Source organism: Passer montanus, unplaced genomic scaffold, assembly GCF_014805655.1.
Source record: "Passer montanus isolate IOZ18808 unplaced genomic scaffold, ASM1480565v1 scaffold17, whole genome shotgun sequence".
In the NCBI taxonomy this organism is placed as follows: domain Eukaryota; kingdom Metazoa; phylum Chordata; class Aves; order Passeriformes; family Passeridae; genus Passer; species Passer montanus.
In genome coordinates this window covers 6309630-6332902 of record NW_024364270.1, presented here as the reverse complement: position 1 = coordinate 6332902, position 23273 = coordinate 6309630, and the positions used below count along the sequence as shown (strand labels likewise).

At 38.2% G+C, this 23273-nt stretch overlaps 1 long non-coding RNA gene across 2 annotated transcripts in view; it reads right to left on the bottom strand.

Annotated features, from left to right (window-relative positions):
* Positions 1 to 23273, bottom strand: part of LOC120499764 — a 55539-nt gene that overhangs the window by 4163 nt on the left and 28103 nt on the right. Inside the window, exons 3-4 of one of the 2 annotated variants that reach the window (XR_005626962.1) lie at positions 17663 to 17840; positions 15533 to 16310 (exon numbers count right to left, since the gene is read on the bottom strand). This is a non-coding gene — a long non-coding RNA (uncharacterized LOC120499764). The remainder of the gene's footprint in view (positions 1 to 15532; positions 16311 to 17662; positions 17841 to 23273) is intronic. The other variant, XR_005626963.1, reaches the window with a different exon arrangement.

The window sequence follows — 23273 nt, the reverse complement described above, 5'->3', positions numbered from 1 at the left end:
ACACAGAGCAACTGTAAAGCCTGCTTAATTGAGCAATTAAACTTTATGACCACTCTGAATCCCTGAAGCAGTAAAAAGCAGACGGAGTGCACTGGGAAATCTTGCCCATCATTTGTGAAAAGTAAGGGAGCACAAACCTCCTCAAACCAGCCCTCAACCCCTGCAGAGGCACTGAGCATCACCTCAGATCCGGCGGGGTGCGCTGGCAGCAGGGTGTCCAGAGGACAGGCGTGCACAGAGATTAGGCAGAGTTTACCTTTGCAAAAATGCAGGCATAGCCCCTTCTCTAAAATGTGCTTTTCATTGTCTGTAATGGAAGATAATGATGCTTAAGATGTAAAAATTGCACCCTGATCTCATCAAACCCTTAGAGTATGCATGAACACAGAAGACCTGAAATTTGTGGTGATGTTTATAGAATCAAATCTTACTTTTCAGGAGCACTGCTGATGAAAAAATTTTGTCTTTCATTCTAGTGACCCATCTAGAAGAATAACTACTGCTAGCATTCTCATCACTAGTCTGTTAGTCTTTCTTGGCGAATGCTGCAGTCATTATTTTCTATACAAAAACAACAGCAGTCCAAGCACAGGAGGCAGGACCAGGAGCATTGCTGATCCCAGTATGTGCTCTGAGTCTACTCCTGACTCACTGGCTGACCTTGAAACAAAGTCCTAGATCTGACCCCTACCTCCTTTGGCAAAGCTGAGGTCTGGGCTTGAAGCTATTTTAGACCTACCCCTTCAAATGTTTTCTCTAACTGTGTGGTTGAAACAGCTCTTCCAGAGGCAGGGTGTTAAATATTCCAGGAAGGGGTTAAGTGGGTCTGGCTGTTTGATTCCCTCAGGAAATGGGAGCTACATTCTAGAGAAAGAAGGAACGTGGGCTGTGCATGACTCTGAACTTCTCACAGAAAGGCTCAAGATGAAATACATAGAGATTGTAACTGGAATATGATGCTATTGCTAATATGTTTGTCAGCAAAAATCATCTCTAGGATGGAGAGCTTTTTATTCTTAAGCAGGAAGATTTAGTTTAAGATTATGTAAGTAAAGCACCCACACAAAACCTGCTATTTGTTTTTCTCATTCCATTCACATTAAAAAATATTCTATTATAAAAGACTTGCTTTGCACTTACTCTGAGTGCAAGTAGCTGGAAATGTCCCTTTTTAAATTTTGTGGCTGCTTAGTTACCACAGCCTCTTGCTATCCAAATAGACTCACTCTGTCAGGGCTGCAAGATGGGGAGAGATAAACACAAGGAGCAGTTGTGGCTTCCTGCCACCAGCCCTGCTCAGACAGCAAGAAAGCAATAGCAGATGAACCGTTGCTGCGGCAGCAGTGGGAAGTTGTGGCCTCAGAGGAATAGGGGAGAAAAAAATCCAACCAAATATCCTGAGATCGGGATAAATTATGTTAAATAATGTGCTCTCTTCTAGTCCTACTTCACTTAGTCAATAGTTTTAAGGCAGCCGTTACTGTGCCAGGAAATAGTCCATGTAGATAGGCTTAGAAAGTATTGGGTTTGAGGTATTGCAGTGGGATATTCTATATGCAAGACTTACTATGGTGGCAGCCAAATTAAAAGTGATGTGGTATAGTCATTTATCAGCTGTAATTGTTGCATGAGTTTTGCCTAAATGTTATTGTCAGGTGTTGAGTTTTGTTACCTGACCATGTCTTTTCCTTATTTGTTCAGTTTTGGAAACTGTAAGTAGAAAGAAACAAAGAAAATTAGCTGATGGGAGAGAAAATGAGAGAAATGGGAAAAAATCCCATACAATAAAGTTGAAGGCCAAGAGCTCCAAAAAGTGGCAAGATCCAAAACATGAACAACTCTCAAGCAAACCAGCCTTTCCATTCCCTCTGGTGGGATGTGGAACAGGCAGTTTTCCCCTCAGAAACTGCAGGACTCGTTTTCTGCTCTTGTGGGGCTTTGTAACAGGAGTTTAATCAGACACACTTTTGCAGAGGGGGGAATAACAGCAGTTGTTTGTTGTTTCTCTAACTTGCAGCAGGGTTGCATGGCGTGCAGCTAACTGCTGCTAGCAGGAGCTAAGCCCAGCCGTGTTTCACACCAAAGGAAGGTTACACAATGCTGTGGGTGGCAGAGTGTTTCTGGGAGGCCCACTTTGCTGCAGACTTTGCTTGCATCACTTCCTGAAATAGAGATTGACTGATGTGATATATTCTTACTTTTATTCGTTTGGGGTTTTTTTTCTCAAACTACACTTTATACTTGCATGCTGTTTGCAGAGTTGCCTTTTGAAGAGAAGATCATAAAGGCTCAATCAAAGTGCACTCCTTGATTTGATTTTAACACGCGATCTCCCTGATTCCTCCATTTGTTTTTCTCTGTTCTTCTGGCATCTCAGAATGGAAACTCTGCCAAAGCACTGAATAAAAAGGGAATTATATTCTCTGCAACATTTGTCATAATTTTAATTCACTTTACTTTGGGCTGTCCTCAACTTGTGCTTTCTTAATGTGCTACAGATTTCAGAGTTGACAGTGGGTAACTGTGAGGAGCCAAGAGCTGGTCAACATGCAGCTAGGGTTTTAACTCTCAGGAAAGTGTAGGAGGTAGTTTAGAATTTAAATTGTTTTGCTGGGGTTTTTTTTCCATGGGAAAAAGATACCTCTTCTCTGTCCCTTGTGCATGGGAGAAATGTGAAAGAAGGGAGGTCTGGCAATTTCCTGCTTAGCAAACCCATGACAGCCACTTGCAGTGTCCTACCCTTTAGCCTACTATTTACCAGTCTCTGTGTATTTTTGATGAAATTATTAATAGAAGTGAATTTAAACATTATATATTGCACACTCAAATCCACTCTCTACCAGGACTAGAGAGGAATGCAACTCAAGGAAATAGTGTGTTTAATTTGTTTGATGTTTCTGCATAACATTATTTAATCAAAAGCCATTTGTTTCATCAAATTAATCTTGATTATGTTTTTCACTAATAATGTCGTCTAGGCAATAAGTTCAGCTTTGAGAATTACAGCTAATTTTTTCTTGTGCTACAACAAAAAATGTATGGGATGACAAAATAGGCATAGTTCATCACTCAAAATAGCTCATCAGCTGTGTGGTATCAGTGCTCTTAACCATAAGGAAAATAAAAAGACGCTCTTTTCGTAATGGTTTCAATCAATATATTTTACTTCTTATTTTTAACTCATGTACAGCTAATGAAACATCTCAAAGTGGTATTTCCAACAATGGGAAACAACAACAAAAAAATAGCAATTAACTCTTCCTCCCATATAAACTGCACTTGGATTGTCCTGTTTAATAGGCAGCATTGGACCTATATTCCATGATTTTATCTTACCTATTTTTCTTATCTCTTTTGAACTTTTAAGTCCAAAGTCTTCAGTTCAATTAATTCTGCATTTAAAAAAAGGAATTAATATATTTGTTTTCAGTTTGTTCTCTACTAATTTCATTTAATTCATCACACTTATTGTAAGAAATAATTCTATTCACCTTTTTAAACCCAACCAAGGGTTTATTTTGTAGGTCGCCAGCATATCTTCTTCACATGCATCTTTCAAATGTGAAAAAATTTGATCCCTATGGTGTTACTACACAGGAGCTGGCCAGTATCCATTGCTTACTTCTAGAATATTCTACCACTGCTTACAGTATTCACATTTGGATTGCAGTGGCAATGTCATACATTTTTATTTAATTTAGCTTTTGATCATTGCAGACATTTCTAGATGAATATCTGCTAGGTATTTTTTAAATTACCTTTAGAGATACATGCATCTCCCTGTGTCCTAAAGTGGACACCTCTCTTCCAAACATAGGTTTGTATTGCACACTGATGCCCAGGTCCCAAATCTTACACTGCCTGCTCTGAGATGAGTATGAATTCAGAGGATGGAATAGTGACCTTCAGTTTAGGAAGTTTCAGGCAGCAAAAACCCGTTTGAACCAAGTTAACCTGCTCTGAGTCTTGTGCTCTTCTGCTTAACAGTGTGTCATTTTCACAAAGGCTGTGAGACATTGGAAAATACAGCTGGTAGGCTATGATACGTATTAATTAAAATTATAACTTTAAAATTAATTATTATGGCCTCTTATACTACCTTTGAGGCATAATATTTAAATGCTTAGTTTCACATAGTGAAAATTCCAGCTCCATAACAAGTCTTCCTAAGCTGCATTCTGTTGTTTAATGCTTGTGGTCCTCATTGACCCCTACTGGACTTAGTGCCTATAAAATGAAACTAAATGAGCAGCACCTGGGAAGGTCAAAGAATGACTCTTTGAAAACCCTTGTTCAAATATGCCAAGAAGCAGAGAGAAGTTGCTGCAGCACTAGCAGAGGAATTTGTAAGAGGTAAGGAAGACTGGCTGTAGCCATATTAGGGCTGTGGAAAAGACATGATTTTCCTCTTCAGTATATTTTGTATCTGAAGGTTCTTTGTTCAATGTTTTATCTTCTTCTGCAGATTAGGTACCTGTTTACACTGAAAAAGCGTTTTGTTCCTACCTTAGCTCTTTGTCTATCGTGCACAATAACTGCTGGTGAAGATAAACATAGATTTCTTGCTGCTGTGCTCTGTAATTGTTGATGAAATCTTTCTTATTCCAATTAAAATGAAAAATCATGGGGCCATGGCAAATTTCCCATGCTTTAATAGAGCCTTGCTGAGACAGTTGTGTTTGGTTTGTTGTGTTGTGCAGGGGCTGGTTACTCAATACCTCTCAGTTTAAGTGAAAGCTCCTTTTGTCCGGGAACAAGAGCTGCTGGAATGCCAACACCCAGCACTGTCGTGTCCCACAGGAATAGGTGCCAGGCTGCTCAGCCCCCAGCTTTAAATCAAGACCTGATTTCAGCTCTGCTTTAAGTCAAGAACCTGTTGAAATAAGCACACCTCTCTGCCATGCTTCATCGCTCTGTGATTTCTGAACAAAACCCTTATCAACCTGTCACTTTGTCTTTTAAAAATGCTGTGTCTCTTTCCAATAATGGAAAAATAGTTTTGTACAGCATCCCAGGAACATAATCTGTCTTATCTTTGATGAGAATGGTGCAAGTTTCATCTGCAAAGTGCTCCCAAAAATAAACAAGCAAAAATCTGAAAATATTTACTGCACATCCTCCCACTGCGCATCTACAGATGCAAACAGTTTATGGCATATTAGAAACAACTTTCGCTTCCACTTGCTGTTGTGATGTCAAATATCTTCCTTTCATAAAAATACTGATGTCATTTCTTTTTCATCCAATTAGTCATTATGAAAAGTGTGCTTTTGCACTTAAAAATATTCACCCAAATTTTGCTGTTCTGGAGATGTCAGTCCATGTTTTGATTGTAATTCTTTTTCTGCCAAGAAAATGAAGACCAGGAGATAAAACTACTACTTTGTCTTCTCTTTTAAACATCTTTTGTGGTTTTCTACCTTGCCCATGAAGAGAGAACAATAATTTAGACATACTGTCCACTATTTCCTGGATTGTATTTCATCTTTCCCTAGATTTGAACTATGCTTGTACAGGTTTGTTTACACCAATAGTTCAGTATTTTGTTGACTATCATAATTTTTTATTTGTTTGTTAAGCTTTTAAAGCAGTATGGATTACTGAAAAAGGCAGTGAAGCTAAATAAAGCTAATGCTAAAGCACTATTATTTGTGGTTTAGAGGGATATTTTAGGTAGTGTACATTTTGCAAAATCCCTGCACGTGAGGCTTTTTAAGAACATTCTCTGCTTCTTATAAAACAAATAAAATAGGACATGGGAATCTTAAGCATAATAATGTTATGGTTATAAACAATTAAAAATATTCCCCGCTGTTTTGGTTATTGAGATTTTACTTAGAACATTGAACATCTCATTTTGTTCCATACTTGCAGTTGTAGCTAAAATCCACCAATGAGTACAAAAAATTCTCTCTTGATTTCATTGCAGTAAGGATGAGATCCTTTAGTATTAAATTATTCTGCAGTTTTGGACAGAATCAAAATGTATCCACAAACTTCTTTAAAAGCTGTCTGCAGTTTTCATGTTTCCAACAGGTTGCTCAATTACACTGCAAGACCTGAGAGTTGTGTTTACCTTTATCTGAGTATATGGTATCAGAGGTAAATTATATTTTTAAAAAATAAAATAAATTTTTTCTAACCTCTTCACATGCTAACATATCAGTGAGGAACAGTTTCAGCAAAAAAAAACAACGCAACAGATTTGAAGGTTTTAATATTTCTGAATGCTTTTACATTTCTGCATTCAGAGGACACGAGTGGTAATGAAGTACTTTAACTACTTGGGAAAATAATACACAGGAATTAACTGTTCAACAACTTTAGAGATCATGCTGAGGACAGCCTGGGCTAGTTCTGAAGTTTTGGAGTTCCCTATTTTCTGTAAAGAGAAAGAGTGTGAGGCTGTAGATAACTCAAAATAAGCAAATTTCACCAGCCTCAAATGGTGATAGGTAAAGTCAGAGGGAAACAAATGAGTTGTGAGACCAGAGGATGGGAGTCCAAGCTACTGCTGTGGAAGGCTCTGTTACCCACCTGGGTTCAGAATGAGAGCACTAAAAACCCAGCATGGCTGCAACAGCAAGGGAGACAAATGCTCCTGTTTGGAGGAGCAGCAGAAAGGCTGTGCCTGTAAGGAGTAACAGGAAATCCTTCTGTAATTGCACTAATGGTAAGAGGAAGGCTGAGAAAGCTTTGGTCTGCTGCGTTGAGGAGAGGAAAGATCTAAACAGATCATGCTGAAAAGGTTAAACTGTTTAATGCCTTTTTGCTGGAGAAGTCCCTGCAGAGGACATATGTTACCATTTGCCTGGCACAAATCACCCAAGTGACAGAGGACTAGGGTAAAGAAAGCACAAGCACTTAAGAAAGTAAGATTTGCAAATCAGCTAGTGAGAATGTCTCCCAATAAATTTCTTTAGATACAATAAACCTAGATCTGCTATGGGGGATTACCTCATTTAAATGTAGCCAACTAAAAGTTTGGCACCCATTGCAAACCATTTTCTTTATTTTAAGGGTCCCTGACCCCTTCCCAATGCTTCCCCTGTGCTGCTCACAAGCCAGGATGCTGTTTGAACCCCCTGGGACTACCAGTTCCTGCTCCTGTGACACTGCAGCCGGTCTCCAGGTCCAGCCCTGCCCTGCAGGAATACTTAAGATTAAAAATATATTACCATGTGGTCTCACTCTCTTTTCAGTAAATATGTGTAAATAAGGAAGGGAAATATCCACTGACCCCTGTAACAATGCAGATTAAATCTGTTCTCTTGCATGCTCCTTTCCAAAATGTATGTATCTGCCACCTGTTCCCTCTACATCCTGACTTCCATGCAAAATTACTTTGTTTTTCTAGCATGTCATTTCAATAAACATATTTGCTCTGCACATATCTGCAATGCTTGTAGAGCTCTTAGAAACTGCAAGTATTCTGCACATGACAGGTTACATAAGGTGGCTTGGTGAAAGAGAAATATGGTTAGTAAGTGCTTAACATAACCCTTTCATCTCTCTTCTTACCAGCAACTTGTCTCTCTGCAGTTTTCTTTTACAGGGTGATTTGTAAGGTCCTTTTGAGTAGCTTACATTTTATCTCTGGTTGAACATGAAATAACTCCACACACTGTACTGGAGGGAACATGTTGTTCTAATATCACAGGCACAGCTGTTTGGGCAGAGGAGACTATTAACAACGAGGCATCCTGATAAACTAAGTAGACACCTGCAAAAAAAGTTGCTCCCTCATTAGAGATATTCTATCTTGCAGCACAGCTCTGTTTGGGAACCCATTTGGCTAGTGAAATATGAAATGAAAGGACAAACATGCAGATGATCCTTTTTAATCAGTTTAATTAAAAAGGAAGGTTAGTACTTACTTTCACTTCCTTTCCTTTTAATCAAGCAAGAAGTATAATGTAATTTGTGTACCACAGGCAGCCAAAATAGTAGGAAAAGCTCTGCTTCACAGTTTTATCAGCTTAATCTTTTTTCTTCTGAATGTCATTTGGCATTTGCACTCAGAACTCATATGGACAAAAATCTTTAGAAAAATATCCACTGCCAGATCTGCTGGCTGTGTCCTAGTTAAACTCTCCACTTTTAGCTTTGTATTGCCAATAAAAGTTATCCAAACAAGACTATTCATTGGTGGAAAGCTTGATTACATATGTGCCAATTGCTGTGACAGTAAAGACAGAACTGTAATTTTTGGGGTTTTTTTAATGGAAAAGTACCAATCCCTCATCAAATGCTGTTCTTGCTTAGCAAAGGTGACTGCAGTGGCAACTGTCATTAGAAGAACCTCTGCAATCTCAGTTTTCTGTTAGCCCCATGGCAGGGAAGAAGCTACTAGTACCAGTTCAGCTGCTTCCCAAGTTCTCTGAGTCTGCAGCTGAGTAAGAAGCACAAGCTGGAAGCATCAAGGATATTTATATTCCTTTAGCTGTTCTGAAAGGACTTCTCTTGCTTCCTTACCACGCTCCTTTCATATGATTTTTGACTGGCAGTCTTTCTCAATCCAGCTTGTTGCTGCTTAAAATGTGTCTTTTCTAGATCCTCCTGCCCTCAAAAGAACTCCAAACAGTTAGCATTTTACTAACTTCTTCAAGCGTTTTTAAAAGTTACTTAATACAGACAAACCTTCTCATTTAGGTAAATTTGAATCCCAAATGAAAATTAATGTGACAGTCTGTTTGCCTTTGAAACTGTCTCCGGCATGATGAATAGACAGCTCTAAGAAAGGGAGAGAGAATAAATGAGAAAATGTGGCTACTTTACATCTTTGTTTACTAAGAGAAGAAAGAGAAAATTGGAAATTGCTAAAAGGAGAAATATGCTGTCTATAAGAAAACAGAATGGAACTGGAAGAAACCCCCATGTGCAGCTGTGCTACTGGTATAGTTGCCCTACAAGGCCAATAGAGATGAGGTCCTTCCAGGCAAAACATGTGGAAACCAAAAGATGGAGCTGAACAGGAGGAATATCTCTGTGCAGCAAATAGTGGGTGGCAGCCTTTTAGGGATAAGACCGGCAAAGAGCAGGACCAAACCAGATGATATCGAATTGCCTTAATTTTTAAGGAATTAATTATATATTGGGGTAGTTTTCTCCGTGGGTCCAGAAATTGTATGTGCTCCTATGAACTAAAAATTGCACGTTTAATGAAGTCTCAGTGTGGCTTGCATAGCACCTTAAAGGAACAAAGTCTATGTACAAAAGAACTCTCAGAGAGCCAAGGTTTTCCATGAGGAAAAAGGAGCGCTTTGCCTGCTACATTACTTAAATACTGAATCATTTCCAGTATCATATGCCAGGTAATCATTCCAGTGCATGTAAGTTGTACCAGTATGATCTGATATATCAAGAGGCAAGCAGGTTACATCAATGTCTTGATCTTATCAGAACACAAACCCCATGTCTCTTTTTTTGTGTTCAGTGCATCATTTCCCAAAGTACTTTTCGTGTGTTTCCTTCCCAGATGAATTTTTATATTCATTGCCTACTAAATCCTCGAAGCAATCTGCATGTCCCAGCATAATTCCTTTAGTTCACTACCTGCTGCCTGAGCATAAACCCAGAATTTGTTTAGCTGTTGTTTTAATAGCCTGAAGGCTATTTCAGTCACAGAGAGAGTATTTTAGTTGTCTAACTTGGGAGCCTGATGCTATTTGAGTAGCTCTGGAGTATCTAAACCACCCATCCGAGCTGATAACACAAAATCTGTGGGAGACCTACACTGTTTTCAAGTGGCAAGTAGAAAGATGCAGGACCTTTAGTTCATGTGAAATGATGTTCATAAATATATTACTGTGCTGGGGAACACAAACCAATATTCTCATGACTGTTAACTTTTCCTGGTGCTGCATATCTCTTCTTGCAGTCTGTTCTATGAAAAGCAATTAACGAGTAATTATGTTCTATCTCATCTCAAGTTCATATAAAGGAAACTCAAACACAGGAAGCTAGAATAATGTTCAGAATCACACTATTACAGTGATATTTAGACTTTAATTCATCTGCCAAGTTAGACATATGCATCATTCAGTTTCTAAGCTTGGTTTTCAGTAGCCATAGAAACTGCAGAAGAGTGAAAATAGCATGACTTATTTCTTCTTTAGTTAACTGATCTTTAAAAGAATTCCTGAATCTGCAGTGCTGTATTATATTTGATCACAATTTTGTCCAACCTAATTTTATGTCAAAAACTGTATCTAACTTAAAAACATTATCAGGTACCTCATATTTTAGCATCTGGTATTAAAACTTCAGGAAAGGTTCAGTGAGGTACAATTACTTTGTTTTATTACACTAAAACCCAAAAATTTCTTCCCTTGGTGACAGTCCAGTCTGTAAGTAGATATTTTCCTATACTGTATTCCTACTTTTTAGTTCTGCCATTTCTCACAGCTTGCTACATACCCTGCTTGGCTCCTGCTGAGAATGATGTTTGCAGGAGGAAACAGATGGTGAAGTACTGATGCTAGAAAAATACTTAGCTCGTCTGAGCTGTTCCTGTGGCCACGGAGGCTTATGGAAGTACTAGAACATATATAAAACCATATGTAGTCTTCAAGCATGGCATTTTTGCAAATGCTGATCATTGTAAAAATACGTTATAATCACAGACTAAGATGAGTTGGAAGAGACCCACAAGGATCATGGAGTCCAGCTCCTGGCCCTGCACAGGACCATCTGCAAGAGTCACACCATGTGCCCAACAGTATTGTCCAAACTTTTCTTGAACTCAGTCAGGCTGTGACCACTTCCCTGGGGAGTCTGCTCCAGTGCCCAGCCACCCTCTGGGTGAAGAACCTTTCTCCCCTGACACAACTTCAGGGTCCTGTCACTGATACCTTTTTTTTTTTTCTGTTAAGCTTCCTAGATGTACTTGAAAATGTGGGCAGTATTTTTAGGAACAAACTTCTTTCAAAATCATAACTAAGTCATTACTCATTTAGGGCTTTGGGATGCCAATTGCCATATCCCATTACTCCTGGATTTACAAATTTTAATCATATTTTTTTAATGGTATATTAATCATACATATTCAAGTATGTTATCTTAAATAATTTAAATAAGTTTTAAATTAAATGTCGATGTAAGTACCAAGGCTAAAAACCTCATTTTAAAAATATATTTATATTATATTTATAAATATATAAATATTTTGTATAAATTTATAAATCTAGTTTTGAAAATTACCTTTTATATATTTGCTGGTTTGAGATGCCTCCACTTTTTGAAAGCCACATTACAAAGTCCTGTTCCGATCCAGGAGCCTGATGTGAAACTCGAGATTTGCCATGCACAACACCCAGCACAGGTGTAGCTGAGCTCCCCCCCTGTGCCCAGGCTGGTTTTGAGGCCCTGCCCTGCCTGATGCCAGGGTGCAGCCTGGCCCTGCTTGTGACCTATGGGCTAGAGCTATTCAATCAGGTTGCCTTTGCAGATTTGCTCGTGGGTCCCAGCGGTGCAGAAGGACAGAGCAGTGCCACAGCTCTCCTTGACACAGGATAACCTTCCTTCCCTGACACACCTTCCTGCACACACAGCATGTAGCCAGACAGAAGAACAACCATGTGACAGACGGGATGAGCCAGGCTGAGCCTGAGCAGTCCTTGCTCCGGGGACAGCGGGAGCCTCAGGAGCAGTGCCTGTGGTGCCACCCGTGCACACCCAGCTTTCCTGCAGGTGAGCCCCTGGAGCCTGCACACTTCTAGCCTACAAGTCTGAGCCTGTTTTAACTCACCTGTGTGTGTGCAAGAGTATAACAGTATGGCCTCATGATCAGCCATACCATGATCCATCCAGACCCCACTGTCTCACTTTGTGTCAACCATCCAGTGGCATGCTCAGTGATAGGTTCTTGTCTCAATTTTCCTCATTAATCCATCTCCAGAAGCATTTTTACTCTAGGCTTTTGTGAGGTTTGCAGCTTTCCAGCAACTTTAGCTTTTTTGTGCACCAAGCCTTTAAATTTTTGCAAATTAAAAAAAAAATAATTTCTTATTCTTCAACTGAAGCCTGTCCCAAGTTGTTTCCAGCTCAAAAGCTGATTAGTATAATTTAACATTTAAGTTCTTCTTCTTGGGAAATACAGTATTCAAAAGATGTTCCTTAAACTGAAATGATGAACTTCCAACAATTTATGTTTTAGAAAAAGTCTCTTGCATCCAGTAGTCTTTTGAATCTCCTCTTATTGTGACTTTCTGAAAACTCAGTATAAATCCAGTAGCACATTTATATGGTATTAAATTTCTGTGGTATAAATGGCACTAAATCCGTTTCCTTTTATCCATGTAGCAAACAGAGAGGACTCCATGTCAGATAAATTAATTTATTTAAGAAATATGTGAACACCAACGTCATGCATCAGCTCAAAAAATAGTGATACGCAGTGTAGTGCCTTGCCAAGTGAAGGTGTTCTGAGAGTCTGAAACAGAGTCCAACAGGGTCCAAACATAGTGCATCTCATTTATTCAGTTTTCCAGACTGATATTTCCTTTAATTTTCTCTTTGAATCTTCATCAGTTTGAGTCTCTTCTTTCTCTGAATCCATATAACATTGTCCCAGCTTCTATATGACTTGTTTTGATTTGTTTTGTTTTGTATAGAGATGTGAGTGGGGACACCAAATTTTATCTCAATAACTTAGTCACAGCATTAAAAAAAAGGAAAGCATACCTTCATTGGATGCTTTACTTACTTTACATTTACATTTACTTACTTTACATTTACATTGGAGGCATTGCTTTACTGTAGAGTGTTACTTCACTGGAGAGTTTTCATTTTTAAACAACCGATACTTTACTTGAGTAATTCATGGAAGTATCCAGCTGCATGAGCACCCTGCTCACCTGGCCTTGTGAGTTTCTTGCTGCTATAATGTGATCAGTTTTATTTCTGAAGAGACTTCTTTGACACTTGTTTTCCCATTTTTTCCTCCAAAAAATCCCAGTATGCTAAATAACAGGAATAGAAGTCACATGCAAATGTGATGAAGGAAAAAGCACTTGATGTAAAGCAACAAGAACATTCACTCCAATTGTTTTGTTTTTGGGGGTTTTTTTTGGGATGTGCAAATAAAGAAGTGCACACTTTACAGTGAGACATGTACAGAGCTTGGCAGAGATTGTACAGCTGAAATTATACTATTCTCAGGCTATGAAGGAGAGTCCTAAACAAATCTCTTAAAAGTTCTCTTTGCACCGTTTTGTATCAACATCAGTTTCCAGGACTACGTTTAAGAAAGCTATTGTATTAACATTTTTGCCAGTATTTACTGTGATACTTAATTCTACCATATAGTCTGTTTTCCAACACATATAGTGTTTTCCAACTCTTCTTTTTTAATTATTATTATTTTCTGAGAATATAATTATTCTGGCCTCCATAAAAGGATTCCACAATTTTCCTTGTTTAATGGGAATGATGAAATGTTGGAAGTATTTGAAGCCCAAGAAGCTCCTGAAAAGATTTATAGAAGTTAATGCTATAACTGTCCAGCCCTGGAGAGTTGCCACTTGGAAGGGCCCTGCTTAGACTTTAAACTTCATTTGTCAGCATCGTGTCTTTAAAAAGTAATATTCAGCACTCCAGTTGTCTCCCCAAAACTGTTACACCACTGCATCAGTAAACCAGGGCAGACCTGCATGAGTCCAGGATGCCAGAGGAATTTGTCACTCAGATGTTCCAAAGAACAATGATAACCTCCCATGCTATGAGCATCTTCTGTCACTCCCTTGCTGTGTGTTACTGGCATGAGGCAGTCAGTGAGCAAGGGCTTTGTTGTTCCTTTATTCCCCAATAATACTGGCTACTAAAATAGCCTTTTTGAGACTGCTGGCATCTACACTAGCCTTTAAACTCTTTGCTATACTCCAGCCCCAACAGGGTTCCACAACCAGGAGAAAGTAAAGTTGGACTAAAGCAAATTTTGCGTAGCCTGGGTGCCGCACTGGGCACTCCCTTCACCATTCCGATGCTCTGAGCTTGCTTTTGTGCTGGAAAGTTTATGTAGAAAGAGCAAGAATGTATTTTTACATAGTGAGTTTGTATTATTTTCTTTTTACCCCAGTTGTGAGCCTAGTGGACACAGCATCTGTTAAATACTGTCATTTATTACACATAGCCTATAGTATTTTTGCTGTAAGCTGCAGGTCGCTGGGTGAATTAAGAGGTTACTAATTTTCTTCCTGTAAAGAGACAACTGAATTTCTTCAGCTGAAAAGCACTACTGGTCAGCTGTCACTGGAGCAACATACTGCTTTTTAAGAAATCCTTGGCTAATGTACTCATCTGTTTTGTGAGGAAAAACATCTGCATGTTTTGCCATGCACAAAGCCTTACGCTCAATGACACATAACTTGATGTATAACTTTCTAGTACGCTTAGAAGGGCTTCTAAGACAACCAGCCTTTGACTTTGGCAGCATAAGCCATCTACTCTAGACTGATGCATGGTCTAAAATAAATCATATCTGTGTCACAAGCTAAATATCTGGAGTCTGTTTCTCTCTTAGTAAAAACAAAATCTATTCTAGATGTGAATTGCTAAGTTTTTAGCAGCAAGTAAAAGCTGTAACCACTCTTAATTTAACTGCCTCTGGGTATTGACCAAATCATTTTACATAAAGAAAGAAATGAATGCCTTACTTACTTGTAAGCTGAGATTTCTCTCATTTGAATTCTTAATACAGCATTTTAGACCTTCCCTAAAAAATACTGATGGAATAAAATCTTGATCCCAGTTAATGTAACGGCAATCCTCCTACTGATATTTCGGGAGCAGAGACTTAACTCATAGCCTGAAAGCTGATAGTGACTTTAACTGCCTGGGCTGAAACCTGAGATCCAGAAGGAAGGGCACACATTAAATAGATAATTAGTTTATTGCTAGCCTGCATGCCAACAAGCAAGTAATAATGCATGTTTGTATCATTTCCAATGACACAAGGAACACAACTACTACCTACAAGTAATACAAGATGCAGCAAATATTTGTCCCACCCAATTGTTTCTATCTTCAGAAAGATAGCCTGTATTCTGAAATATTTCATTGACTTGCTTAACCAAGATCATAGTCACTGTTTTTAAGAAAAATAATTCCTTAGATTATACCAGCAGATAGTGCCCTTCATATTTAATGTGCAGAATTTTAACCCACACAAAAACAAGTAGGAGTTTTCATTTTGTTTACTATATACACACACACTACTTAAAAAGAATTGCCTGAATTAGTGAATACTTGCAGATTACTCCTTGAGTGCAAATTATATAATTGATCAGTTACCAGCTAATAATTAAATGAAAGACAAACCAAGATATTTCTGAACAGTTTTAAAATCAACTGTAAATATATTGGGAGACATTCCACTATATTTTTGAATATTACATGTGTCCTTCTGATGGTATGGTCTTTCAAAGCAGCAAGGAAACAAATAATTTCAGGAGTTTTCCCAGATTCCCAAGTGCAATAAGCAACAAAAAAAGTAGATAGCCAGACACCTACAAGCGCTTAGAGATGAAATTACCTGCAGAGAACTTCAAGGGGAGAGCCTGTGTTGTAGGAAGGCAGAGCTTGGACGCAGCACAGCCAGGCAAGTCGTGTGCATCTGATTTGCCAGCTCAGTGTCCTGCTAAATGAGGTTGTTAAGAAGGAGAGTTCAATTTTAGAAGCAGGGACTCCTCTTGTGCTGATGTGCAGCATGCGGTACACGAAGCAGGGCAGTCACAGGAATGTTTCCAGGGTCCATTAGTTTCTTCACCAGACGAGCTTGGCAAAAGGAGCTCACAAACACACAAAACAGAGGCATTGCCTTGTTGTAGAGAAGATCTCTGCTCTGAAGCTAAGAAAAGTGAAGTCTTCGGGGATATTTCCATCCAGAAAGCAGGGTCCAAGGAAGAGTTAGGCCTGTAGATCTTTCCGGTGAGACATCAGCTCATCTCACATTAACATTTTTCTCCCCAAGTGCTCTGTTCCTATGAATAAGTCATATTTTACTTGGGAGAAGCCTTTCTCAGTCACTGCTCTTACCTCCAGGGCCCGGCTGATGAAGAACAGTCTCTGGCAGACATCAGATCCAGTCAGACCTGCTGCAGAATGGTGGCTGAGTGCCAGAGGAGCCAGGGCCAGGGGTGGGAGAATGCTGTGTCTTCACCAGGAGAGGGAAAGAAGGAAGGATGGAAGGTAAAGGGTGTGGGACAGGCTGGCAAGGCATCGCAGGGGTGGTTTATCTCTCACTGGTATAGAAATAGCTGACTTTGTGTGCTGTGCTCCTCTCACACCAGGATAAGCAGGCAGTGGTCATCCTGAAAGAAAAAAAGAAGAAAAATGTCCAGATAGATGAGCTGCACCAGAACAATTAACAATTCTGTTATAAATATACACTAGTCCTCAGCTGATAACCATAATAAAAAGGATAGTGAGTGTTTAGATAACCTTGGTCTCTTTCTTCAACATTACACTATACATGAGGTTTTCACAGAAAGAAGCTTTTCAAGTAGATCAACACTTCCTTGTTTAATCTCAATATTAAAATTAGCTATAAGAATTTGAGTTATGTCAAAACTTCCTCCAGCCTTGAATGAAAATGGAAAATGAAGTTTTACTGCTATTAGAACATCACAAGGAAAATGTCAGCCAAAGATGTTCAAAGATCTGTGGTCAAGGAAGATGTTTAAAAGGCAAGTCCCAGTAGGTGCTTTAATTAATGTCATGTCTTGACCCGTGGAAGGTAATAGTAAGATTGCCATTTGCTTGAGTGAAAAATATATTCCTCAATTTGCCATACAATTTCCTGGTCTAGGGATGGACCAAGATTTATGGGCTAAAGTTATTCAGTCTGGTTGCCTTAGCAGATTTGCATTCAGTAGGTCTTGTCCTGTTGCAGCAACTTTTCCTAAAGTGGCTTTACTGGGGGAAGCCACTTTAGGAAACTTCCGAATCTCCTACACCTCCTACTCCTCTCCTTACCTGCCACTATTCACTCCTCTCACCTCTTCACAGCTTCACAGCACATATTCCCACATCTGTTCCCTGCAAAGACCCTTTCAAATAAATCTGGCATGTATTCAGCCCTGAATGCAAAGGCAGACCATTTGTTATTTGTTCGCACTGGACAAAACATTTTATCTGAAATTACAAGTTTTCAAAAAACAAAAAACCAACAAATTTCCCCTGTAGCTACAGGAAACCGTCTCTGCACTTGCTTGTCTTCTCCAGGTCTGGAAGCTGATAAGCTAACCTTTCTGCTTTCAGAATCTACCATAACATGCATATGTGCTTTTCTGTTCACTTCCAAATGATCTCACTGTTTTCTTTCCACCTCATAATTAACCAGCAACTTCTAATCATTGTCTTTCTCTGAGCACACAAACACAGTAAATCAGTGGTTTAATGTCACAATGGAGCCTGCTGAAAGGATTACATAGAAAACAACTTATGCTGTGTTGCTTTTTACTTTAATTTTCCAATAACTTCCTCTTAAAGAAGATCTTATGTCCCTTGGTGTTCTGACACAAGCACACATAATGATGTATTACTATCTTTAGACTATTGTGGCTCAGCTACATGTTGCTTTAATGACACATGCGTAATTGCTCTCAGTCAGATCACCAACCACTGCACTCCCAGAATTACTGCAAAGTCAATAGTTACTCACTTGAAACTGGAGAAGCAAAGTACATGCTCTGGGTATCAGGGATGGTGTGAATATAGGTATAGTTGAACGTAGGTCTTTGGGGCCGGGCAAGAGAGCACCGGGTGGGATTCTGTTTGGGCAACACACACAGAGTGCATTGATTTTCTAACTGGAAAAGAGTCTAAGATTGTGAACTAAGCTGTAAAAGAAAGAAAAAAGCTTTTAAATATCCTTTACAATATTTAATTTACTCAAACAAATCAGTTAAATGGTATCATAGAGGCAAAATATCACCTTCATATTTAAGGAAGGTGAGATTCTCCAGCTTGCATTACAATAACGTTTGTGATTTCAAATGAATAGCTGGAGTCATAGGAAAAAAATGTGTCAGACAGAATTTATAGAATGTAAAGCAGATAAGACCTTTACGTTAGCTTTTAAGTAGAAACATGTGATTCCAGCAGTACTGTTGATGTTAACACAGTCAAGGTTATGAACAAAGGGTAGAATGAGTAAAATGGGTTTATGGTGTGAATCACACCACTGAGTTCACATTAGAAGGAAGCAGAGATGATATATTTATTATCATAATGTGCACTTCATGACTCACCCAAACTCAAAAAAATAATGTGAATTATTAGGCAATGAAGATAGGTGTTAAGGAGGGAGGGACAATGGAAAATATTATTAAGCTTATAAAAACAACTTGACCTATTCATTAATTTGAAGCTAATATGTTGCTCTTCCAATTATCCTAAAAATAAACAGAGGGAGTTTTTTTTTCTGTGTGAAGGACAATTCCAGCAATTTGGATGACAGTCAAATATGTTTGAATGACAGGCTGCATAAAATGATTTAAGGCTTTATTTGGCACATACTTTTCATGTGAATCAGTATGCTTATTTTTATTATGATTCCTCACCTTCATGCTTGTAAGGCTATAAATCCCGTCTTTATAGTTCAGAAACTTGATGAAGAGTGGCAGCTGTAACATCTAAAGCATCAAGCCTAACTCATAGTGTAGAAGTTTTTTTCTACCAGATTATTCTGAATATTATAGTTTTTGCTGATGGGGATTTTTTTAAAAACTTTATTTTATGTATAACTTACAAATTGCCATCTTAAAAAGGTCAAATGCTTGAAAGCCATGCAACAGTACATAGTTTATTGGTACTTCCAGCTCTAAATATTTCTTGGGTTTTTTTCTGTTTAGAGCTGGAATTGTGGTTTTCACCATCTTCCTATTTCAAATCCCCACTGTCTGCCACCAGTCTACATGGGGTAGGACTACTGAAGATCTTTCTGGCCAAATGTAAGTATCCCAAATAGGACTTTCAGTTGTTGAGCTGGTTATCTGTGTTTCCCTTCTAATCAAAGGAGAGAAAGATCTTACAAAGTTCAAGTAGTTTCATCCAAAGGTAGGCATTCAAAAAGCCTGAGATAAATCATGTCTCCAAGCACCTATTTCTTTCTTCTGTAAGGAAGAACCATGGGAAGCTGGCTCAGGGATTCCTGTCTGAAGCCAGGAGAGATGAGTTCCACAAAGTAAGTCTGATCTGAGACTGAGTAAGTGGGCAAAAAGAACAGAGGGAGGGCACAGTAAAGACATCTCATGGTTACAGGGCATGGCTATGCAATATGTATGAATTTGACAGGTCAAATTCAGTTTCTTCCAACATTTAAAAAACCAGGATAAAAATAGTGTGAGAGAGACTGTCAGAAAGAAGGGAACTGATAGAAACCCACATATGGAAATGCAGAGGAGGAGATATATGGAAGGTAGGCTGGGAAAAGAGGTGATGGGATACAGAAAATGTAAGGGAAGATCTTATTGGGTTGCCATCATACAGGGGCTGATAGTTTCATTGGGTCTTGTCACCCCAGTCACTTCAACAGACCTGCACCAACACAGCTGAAGGAATCACATAGCTAAGTATGGAGAAAGTAAGGTTGAATGGATCTGTGCAGACAAGATCAGAGTTTCTCTGAACCAGAATTACATCTCTGTCTGTTCTCATTTCTCAGTTGCACATCGCAGCTTACTCAGGGAGCCTGGGAATGGTACAACTGAAGGTCCCAGGACTAGTGATGTAAGAAATCTTTTTGATTTCTTCATAACCAAGAGAAACCAGAAACCACTCCTAAATACAGAAACACAGTTTTGGGAGATTTCTGAACCAGTAACACCATGATGCCTATCTTGGGAACGTTTTTATCACTAGCTTGGAGATTGTTTACCATAAGGCTTCAGAATGGCTTTTCAGGGCACTTCTTTTTCTTGCACTTAGCTTTGACAATAGGCAGAACGGAATAAAAATGTGGTGACTTGGCTTTTTCAAAATAGGTTTGGTGTTGGTTATTGGCATGGGATTAAATATCTTTGTGCAGCAGCACTCATATTGATGTCCATAAGCAAGAAGCAAGAACGTGTTAAGTCATAGCTGCCATATCCTTTGGAAATGATGAGTTTGTTTATACTTATGCAGTCTTAAATTGAGAAGCTTAGAAATCTCCATCTTGCTCATGAATTCAACAGACCACAATTGCTTTTCCAATCCAGATATAATTTGGATTAAATCATCTGGATAACACAGAAATTTACCACATAAAAAAGAGCCTGGCTGTATTCTGCAACACTAATCACACAGAGCAACACCATGTCATTATAACACTTTGCTACATTTTCAAGGATCAGTGTTTGCAAGAGTAATCACAGGAGAATAGGGACAAGAATAAATGTAATTTTTCATAAGCAACAATCTGGAATCTTTTTATCTAAAAAATCTTACCTGGACAGTATGAAAAATCACTATCCTGGGATATTAGGCATAAATATATGAAAACTGAATTTATTTTATGAACATTAAACTCTTCTATGCATTTCAGTTTTAAAAAAAAATTAATTGAAAACAGAAATGGCAACACTTTAGGTAATGAGAGGAAAGGAATCCATTATACATAAAGTTTCACCTAGAGATCTAATTAGCATAAACTACTGATGAACTCAGCTGAAAATCTTTTATAAATGGTTGTTTTCTTCATTTAATATCACATTAATTAATTAATTAATTAATTATTAATATGTTTCTATCGTGGACTGACTTCTGTTCACTAAAGTAAAAATAATTAATAATTCCAGAGAAATATATATTAATTAGTCAGATTAACAAACAGTAGAGAACAGACAAAATTACCTTCTATGCTTCTTTTAGGAAAATAATAATACTACTCAGCAGCATTACCAGGAATGACAATTACTCTGCTGACTCTCTGGCTTGAGAGCTAAGGGACTGGTTTTAATCCTGGGCTAAATGTCCCAGACATCACATGTAATCTTCTGGAAATCTTTGCAAAAGTGGCATTTCATTTCTAATTCCTTGATTTCTGAGTAGTTGGCTTGAATTTCAGACTTGCTAGGTGCATACAGATCCTGTTGACTATAATCAAAGTGCATAGCAGTCTAAAAAATGAGCTTTCAAGGTGTGTGTTAATTTGGTTAATCAGAAGTTAAACAACTCAAAGAAAATTATTTCTTAGAAATGTGGGCTCAGTGATGCTGCCTCCATTTCTTCTTTTGCAAAATGGACATTATATTTTCCATTAATTGCTTAACAAGAGGCTTGTCATAAAATGACTTCATCCTATATATTTTAATGTGAAAATATCAAATAAAAGCATGGCAGAGGAGTGATTTACAAACATTTTAGATAGGCAATTGCACACTGATTGCTGCATATGGAGACTTACTCCTTCCAGATTTTAGTAATAAAAACAAAGTATGTATGAAAAATTACAGTAGGGCTCTTCTAAATCATTTATCCACAGTGTTTGAATACTGTTTCCCATAAAGGAGCAGCAAATTGTCAGTCTTGTGACTACAATACTGAGGAAGGTGAAAGATAGCATCTTTGGAATGAAATTGGAGAAATATGACTCATCCTTTTTGTCGCTTGCCAAGCTTACCTTGACATTTATTTCTTTGCTGGAGTGCAGAACTTGTTTACATAAGTTTCCCCCATGCAAATGCATCTGGATTTCCTCTGAACTGTCATCATCCTGCAGGGATATTCAGTCTACCACCTCATGGAATTTTCTTTTCTAATGACACTAAGTTAAATGGTACTGTGGGCCTGAATGTTGCCAGCATTCATGGCAGCCTTGTATTTTGAAAACTTCATACTCCAGTGGGAGCTCTGCAACCTCACACTGACATTAGAAGATGAAATCAAAACTTAGATGTGAACTGGTTCAGACCTATCTGCAGGATGTTCTCAAATGACAAAACACTGCTGAACTACTGAAAAAAATTGTGATTGTTTAATGTGGTATATAGGGTTTTATTATTTAGGTCATGTCAGTATGAGAAGGGCTGAAACCATGTATCCTGATCCATTTCAATTCAAAGCAAAATGCATTTGTTTAAGAAAATCACTAGATTTTCTCTGTACAAAAAATACATACACAGTTAGGGATCACCTCTTTGGAGAAGAAGAGTAATTTTCTTAATTTCTCTTTTACTGCAGTTCATGTGACGATACAACCAAATCAAAACTTGGTTCAGATTAATATGATAATGTACTGGTACAAGCATAACCAGCTTTAGCATTGTTTATGCCTTCTGAACACGTGTTCATGAGGGGTTTATATTTCTAACCAGGCAAGCATCTTAAATGTAGGTAGATTTGTGCAGATTTATGGTCCAGACAAACTACCCTGGTACCATACAGATCAAGGCAATTCTGTTCACCTTCACAGGCATTGTTGTGCAGTCACAAAGCAGTCACTATCACAATACTAAGGAAGCATGTCCATAGTCTAGAGGATATGGATCTCCAAAATGCATTCCATTTAGATATCTTCCTGTATTCACAGGTATGCTTTTTACTTTTTTGCCAAGTACTTTTGTCTTGTGATCACATTGACAAACCAAACCCTTTTAGATTATTGCACATTATCGAAAAAATAAAATAGGTAATATTTCTCTCATTTAAACAGATCACAATTCTCATGGCAGAAACATCTAGGCATTAAGCAATATACATAATAACCTTTTTGCTATGTTATGATGACATCAGAAAAGTAACCCAATTTTTTCCACAGCCTCTGTATTACTTAGCAAAACTATTGACTCCTACCTATTTCACACTAATGAAATGAAAGAGGCAAAAAAGTAAGAACTGTATTGTTGCATGAGAGATCTTCAGTGACAGTATCATCAGAGGCACATTATACTTGTAATTGCTTTAAGGAGATCTGAAGATCCTATAAGATATAATTTAACTAAGATAATTGCAGCCTGGATTGCATCTCCAGTTATTTGTTGTGTTTGGCAAAGATGACTATGTATTTTTAATTTCTGTATTTTGTATACATCTGTTTGATTTTAATGTTGTCTGTAATTGACTACATAATTTGCTCTTTATTTAGTGCTTTTGCTGTATGGCCATAAGCCAAACTACACAAATAAGTAAACAAATGAGCCCAGAGGGTTGTGTGAATATATGTTATCTGACAGTCTTCAGGGACCCATGCTCCAAAAGGGATGTGGGGTTGTTTTCATTTTGTTTTGTTTTGTCATTGTGAATAGTGTTACCAGGTTTCTTAATTTTGAACAGAACCACCCACTTTGAAG